The 7396-nt window shown below is 31.5% G+C and overlaps 1 long non-coding RNA gene and 1 other non-coding gene across 2 annotated transcripts; both read right to left on the bottom strand.

Moving 5' to 3' along the window:
* Positions 1 to 456: 456 nt before the first annotated feature.
* On the bottom strand, positions 457 to 1110 carry LOC112713018 (uncharacterized). The gene is made up of 2 exons (XR_003158042.2): positions 904 to 1110; positions 457 to 747 (listed from the first exon to the last, which is right to left on the bottom strand). It is a non-coding gene; the product is annotated as an uncharacterized lncRNA (long non-coding RNA).
* Positions 1111 to 6905: 5795 nt separating this feature from the next.
* Positions 6906 to 7013, bottom strand: LOC112713279 (small nucleolar RNA R71). Its single transcript, XR_003158253.1, has one exon. It is a non-coding gene; the product is annotated as a small nucleolar RNA R71 (small nucleolar RNA).
* Positions 7014 to 7396: the final 383 nt, after the last annotated feature.

Raw genomic sequence — 7396 nt, 5'->3', positions numbered from 1 at the left:
GTATCTACCACCTCCATGAATTTCTCTGTTAGAGCGCATATATTCCATATCCCAAATCTCAACTTTTTATCACTCTAACTTTTACCTTTACTTTTTTTTTTGTGAACTAGCTTATTTACCGTCGTCCGTTTATGAAAATACAGAAACCCTTGTTCATTTAACACTACATCGGGATATCAATATAGCGACTCTTACTCATTTGACACTGTACGTGAATTATACAGTGCGTTGCATCCAAACAACGATCTAACTTTAGCACAATAACATCTTTAATCTATATCATAAACATAATTTATTTCGTAAACTTTTCGTCCTGGTAGTTTGAGTCGATTTGTAGCTCAATCATCGAAAGAAAAAAAAAAGGTAACTTTTGTCGTAATGAATAATTTTTTACTTTGGGACATAAATATATAAGATTGTTCACTCTTGAATAAAGAATTATTTAATAAATCTCTATTCTTTTCAATGAAAACATAATCATTTCATTCATTCATTCATTGGACAGGTTTTCAATAAGAACATATTTAATGAGAATTATTTAAATCTTTATTACTATTTTTTTTTTCTTCCGCTATGTGCAAAAATACTCGCAAAGACAAACGTCAGATCTAAGGCAACGTGACGATTCTAGAACCTGAGAAATCTTTGCCGCCTTCGTACACTCGTTGTAGCAAATTCCAGATTCGCAGTTATCGATGAGAACTTCATAACGACGGCAAATTGTGCCTTCACTCCGTTCAATTCTCACTGCAAACACATTTAATAAATTAATTTAATTAAAGAATACAATTTTCATGTCAAATATTACATTTTTCTTTTAATAAATAATAAACCAAGGACATCAACAAGATATTTATTAATTAACATGCATGAGAATGAGATATGAAGATGATATATTTGAACCTGAAAGCAAAAGGCAAAGTGCAAAAAGGTTTGCCATAGTTAACTTTGCCATTTATCAAACACTGTATCTGTAACCCTTAGTCTACTAATTTTAATATATATAGTATCTTTGGTGTACTGTGTACATATATCCGATAGATGCAGCGTGTATATATACTAATCCTACCATGAAATAGTATATTTTTATATGATGAAATATATCTATAGATCCATGAAAAGATAATAACAAGTGTTATTTTTTTGTTGATGGCTGGTTAAATTTCGTGCAAATATATATAAACTAAAATATCACTTTCATAAGTCATACAATTTTATAGTAAAAACAGTATTATTCTAATTTATTTGAGATTTTTTTTTTATTCATGAAAAATTCTTTTAAAAACGTCAAATTAAAAGAAATTTTAAAATTAGTTGATATTTCACCGGTCATACAATATTGTGAGGTAGTAGCTTTTATATATATATATATCACTCAAAGATTCAAAGTTATTTGAGATTATATGATTACTTGAAAGGTCAAATTATGTGCTTTGATTTTATCCATGCAAAATCTAGTAGTTTCTATTTTTTGTCGGTCTAATAAGTAAAAACTAGAGGATCTTTTACATATAAATTAAATAAAGAGTAAATATTTAAATTAATTTTTATAAGATCATTTATCTTTTAATTGATTTTTAAAAGATGTTTTTTACTCTGATTTGTCTTTTAAAAATTTTAAATTAATCATATTAGTCATTCTATCATCATTATTTTTGTTAATGGTATCAGAATTTGTTAATATGGTACGTTAAGTAATATTACAATACACACCTAGTAATCCTAATTGATTATTAATATTATTAGTTTATAAAATTAGATCAAATCAACTTCAAAGTGAGAGATTTCAATATCTCAAGTTCTCTCTTCAATTAGATTTTGATTTGATTTAATTTTATAAACTTATTAGGCTATTATTCAATTAAGACTCCTAGATGTATGTTGTGGTATCACTTAATGTCCCACATTAATAAATTTTGATACTATCAACAAAGAAAGTGATAGAAGTTCTAACATGATTAATTTAAAATTTTTAAAAGATAAATTTAATTAAAAATATTTTGAGAATCAATTTAGAGAACAAATGATCTTTTAAGAACTAATTTGACCATTTACTCATAAAATAAATCAAATAGTTATCTATATATATTTTTTGAAAGAAATTATATTTTTACATTATATTACACATCTTATTTATATTGTAAACGAAATTTGAACAACTAAAAATTTTATAATATAATTTATATCGATTTAAAAGATAAAAATCAATATTTATTACGATTCGGATTATATCAGTTTTATCATTATTTTTTTAATTTTATTTTATTCAGATGATCGACTATAATTTGTATAGAAATTTTTTTAATCCAACGCAAACTATTATGATTTAGATTCAATAAGTTTATTAAATTAAAAAAAATCATAAAAATTTATGCGACAATTTATTAACAAACAGTAAACATTACGCCAAATTAACTACATAGCTACATTTATTTTGTGACTTTTATTTTAAGCGTCTCTATTTAATAATATTGTGACACTTATACAATTAATTTTTTAACTGTCATTATTCTTCTTTAGTCTATATATCCTATTCTCCTCTCTTCTCCTCTGTTTATCCATCTACTTTAAACATCTATTTCTTCCACAGTCATTTGAAGATGAGAAGAGAAGCGAAGCCAAGAGAAGAGAAATCAATGCCACAGCTTTCACTAGTTCTTATTCACTAGTCGCCCACCATTCGCTGGTCGCTGTTATTGTCGTTCGCCAGTCGCCATTCGCCGTTCACTCTCCCCGCGCTGTTCCTTCCCTTCCTCTCTTTTACAAGTGCGAACCCTAATCCCCTTCCAGCGACTTTTTCTTCTCTTCAAACTCAACCCTGATAGTGAGTAGTTGAATGTTTGATGAGCGGATAATTTATACGCTTTTTGGCATTGTTTTTAGATAGTTTTTAGTAGGATCAAGCTACTTTTAGGGATGTTTTCATTAGTTTTTATGCTAAATTCATATTTCTGGACGTTACTATGAGTTTGTGTGTTTTTCTGTGATTTTAGGTATTTTTTGGCTGAAATTGAGGGACCTGAGCAAAACTCTGATAAAAGGCTAACAAAGGACTGCTGATGCTGTTAGATTCTGACCCTGCACTCGAAATGGATTTTATGGAGCTACAGAACTCCAAATGGCGCGCTCTCAACGGCGTTGGAAATTAGACATCCAGAACTTTTCAGTAATATATAATAGTCCATACTTTATTCGAGATTAGACGACGCAAACTAGCATTCAACGCCAGTTCCATGCTGCATTCTGGAGTCAAACGCCAGAAACACGTCACGAACCAGAGTTGAACGCCAAAAACACGTTACAACTTGGCGTTCAACTCCAAAAGAAGCCTCTGCACGTGTAAAGCTCAAGCTCAGCCCAAGCACACACCAAGTGGGCCCCAAAAGTGGATTTTTGCATCAATTACCTAGTTCTGTAAACCCTAGTAGCTAGTCTAGTATAAATAGGACATTTTATTATTGTATTAGACATCCTGGATTGTATTTTTGATCCTGTGATCACGTTTTGAGGACTGGCCATTTGGCCATGCATGGACCTTCATCACTTATGTATTTTCAACGGTGGAGTTTCTACACACCATAGATTAAGGGTGTGGAGCTCTGCTGTACATCGAGTTTCAATGCAATTACTACTATTTTCTATTCACTTCAGTTTATTCCTTTTCTAAGATATTCGTTGCACTTCACCATGATGAATGTGATGATCCGTGACACTCATCATCATTCTTACCTATGAACGCGTGACTGACAACCACTTCCGTTCTACCTTAGACCGGGCACATATCTCTTAGATTTCTCAATCAGAATCTTCGTGGTATAAGCTAGAATTGATGGCGGCATTCATGAGAATCCGGAAAGTCTAAACCTTGTCTGTGGTATTACGAGTAGGATTCAGGAATTGAATGACTGTGACGAGCTTCAAACTCGCGATTGTTGGGCGTGATGACAAATGCAAAAGAATCAATGGATTCTATTCCGACATGATCGAGAACCGACAGATGATTAGCCATGCTGTGACAGAGTATTTGGACCATTTTCACTTAGAGGATGGGATGTAGCCATTGACAATGGTGATGCCCTACATACAGCTTGCCATGGAAAGGAGTAAGAAGGATTGGATGAAGGCAGTTGGAAATCAGAGATTCAGAAGGAGCACAGCATCTTCATACGCCTATCTGAAATTCCCACCAATGATCTACATAAGTATCTTTATCTTTATTTTCTGTTTATTTATTGTTATTATTTGAAAACTCCATAACCATTTATTATCCACCTAACTGAGATTTACAAGATGACCATAGCTTGCTTCATACCAACAATCTCCGTGGGACTGACCCTTACTCACGTAAGGTTTATTACTTGGTCGACCCAGTGCACTTGCTGGTTAGTTGTGCGAAGTTGTGAAGTTATGTTTGGACCATGGTATCATGCACCAAGTGTTTGGTGCCATTACCAGGGAGAGAACGAACATGAATGCCATTATCAGAAATCACAATTTTGCCTATCAAGTTTTTGGCGCCGTTGCCGGGAATTGTTCGAGTTTGGACAACTGATGGATCATCTTGTTGCTCAGATTAGGTAATTTTCTTTTCAAAAAATTTTTCAAAAATTTATCCCTATTTTCAATAAAAAAGAAAAAAATATAAATAAATTATTCTATGACTTCAGAATTTTTAAGAATGGATTCTAGAATTTCATGTAACAAGTTGAAGCCTGGCTGGTTGTAAAGCCATATCCAAATTCTTTTGGATTGAGGCTTCCACTTGTCAACATAAAAGGCATGTATATGGAGTTGGATGAAGTATCAGCTGTTGCATGTCTGATTTATATCCTGAAGCTGGCTGGCTATTAAGCCATGTCCAACTCTTGGATTGGAGCTTTAGGCTAACATTGAAAGATTCCTGGAATTTTTATTGAAAATTTTGAATTTCTTATTTTCTTTTTCCTATAAAATTTCGAAAAATATATACAAAAATTTTAAAAAAAATCAAAAATATTTTGTGATTCTTGTTTGAGTCTTGTGTCATGTTTTAAGTTTGGTGTCAATTGCATATTCATCTTGTTCTTGCATTTTTCGAAAATTCATGCATTCATAGTGTTCTTCATGATCTTCAAGTTGTTCTTGGTAAGTCTTCTTGTTTGATCTTTAAATTTTCTTGTTTTTTGTTGTATGATGTTTTTTATGTGCATTTTTGCATTCATAGTGTCTAAACATGAAAGATTTCTAAGTTTGGTGTTTTGCATGTTTTCTTTGCATCAAAAATTTTTCAAAAATATGTTCTTGATGTTCATCATGATCTTCAAAGTGTTCTTGGTGTTCATCTTGACATTCATAGTGTTCTTGCATGCATCATTAGTTTTGATCCAAAAATTTTCATATTTTGGGTCATTTTTATGTTTTTTCCTCTCATCGTTAAAAATTCAAAAATCAAAAAAATATCTTTTCCTTTTTTCTCTCAAAATTTCGAAAATTTGAGTTGACTTAGTCAAAAAAATTTTAAAATTAGTTGTTTATTGTAAGTCAAGTCAAATTTTCAATTTTAAAAATCTTATCTTTTCAAAACTTTTTCAAAAATCAAATCTTTTTCATTTTTTTACTATTTTTTTGAAAATTTTTAATTTGATTTTCAAAATCTTTTTCTTAATTTTATTTCATAATTTTCGAAACGTTACTAACAATTAATGTGATTGATTCAAAAATTTGAAGTTTGTTACTTTCTTGTTAAGAAATGTTCAATCTTTAAATTCTAGAATCATATCTTTTAGTTTCTTGTTAGTCAAGTAATCAATTTTAATTTTAAAAATTAAATCTTTTTCAAAAATATCTTTTTCAACCATATCTTTACAATCATATCTTCTTATCATTTTTAAGAAAAAAAATTCATATCTTTTTCAAAAAAATTTGATTTCAAAATATCTTTTCTAACTTCTTATCTTTTCAAAATTGACTTTCAAATCTTTTTCAACTAACCATTTGACTTTTTGTTTGTTTCTTATCTTTTTTTTTCAAAACCACCTAACTACTTTTCCCTCTCTAATTTTCGAAAACTTCTCCCTCCTTTTTAAAATTCTTTTTAAATTAATTAATTGTTTAAATTTTAATTTTAATTTTATTTCTCCCTTTAATTTTCGAAAATCACTAACCCTTTTTCAAAATTTATTTTTCAAATTTCTCCCTCTCTCACCTTCTTCTATTTATTTATTTATTTACTAACACTTCTCTTCATCTCAAGAATCTGAACCTATCTTCACCCTTGTGTTTGGATTCTTACCTTTTTCTTCTTCTATTCCTTTCTTCTTCTACTAACATAAAGGAATCCCTCTACTGTGGTAAAGAGGATCCCTATTATTATTTTCTGTCCCCTTCCTTTTCATATGAGCAGGAGCAAGGACAAAAATATTTTTGTTGAAGCAGATCCTGAACCTGAAAGGACTCTGAAGAGGAAACTAAGAGAAGCTAAATTACAACAACCCAAAGACAACCTTACAGAAATTTTTGAAAAGGAAGAGGAGATGGCAGCCGAAAATAATAATGCAAGGAGGATGCTTGGTAATTATACTACACCTACTTCCAAGTTTGATGGAAGAAGCATCTCAATCCCTGCTATTGGAGCAAATAACTTTGAGCTGAAACCTCAACTAGTTGCTCTACTGCAACAGAACTGTAAGTTCCATGGACTTCCATTAGAAGATCCCTACCAGTTTTTAACTGAGTTCTTGCAGATCTGTAAGACTGTTAAGACTAATGGAGTAGATCCTGAAGTCTACAGGCTCATGCTTTTTCCCTTTGCTGTAAGAGACAGAGCTAGAATATGGTTGGATTCACAACCTAAAGATAGCCTGGACTCATGGGATAAGCTGGTCGCGGCCTTCTTGGCTAAGTTCTTTCCTCCTCAAAAGCTAAGCAAGCTTAGAGTGGATGTTCAGACCTTTAAACAAAAAGATGGTGAATCCATCTATGAAGCTTGGAAAAGATACAAGCAGATGACCAAAAGGTGTCCTTCTGACATGCTTTCTGAATGGACCATTTTGGATATATTCTGTTATGGTCTATCTGAATTCTCTAAGATGTCACTAGACTATTCTACAGGTGGATCCATTCACCTAAAGAAAATGCCTGCAGAAGCTCAAGAACTCATTGACATGGTTGCAAATAACCAATTCATGTATACTTCTGAGAGGAATTCCATGAGTAATGGGACGCCTCAAAGGAAGGGAGTTCTTGAAATTGATGCTCTGAATGCCATATTGGCTCAGAACAAAATGTTGACTCAGCAAGTCAACATGATTTCTCAAAGTCTGAATGGATGGCAAAATACATCCAACAGTACTAAAGAGGCATCTTCTGAAGAAGAAGCTTATGATCCTGAGAACCCTGCAATAGCAGAGGTAAATTA

The sequence above is a fragment of the Arachis hypogaea genome, chromosome 9 (assembly GCF_003086295.3).
Source record: "Arachis hypogaea cultivar Tifrunner chromosome 9, arahy.Tifrunner.gnm2.J5K5, whole genome shotgun sequence".
In the NCBI taxonomy this organism is placed as follows: domain Eukaryota; kingdom Viridiplantae; phylum Streptophyta; class Magnoliopsida; order Fabales; family Fabaceae; genus Arachis; species Arachis hypogaea.
The sequence above is the reverse complement of the archived record's forward strand: the minus strand, read 5'-3'. Positions and strand labels throughout refer to the sequence as shown.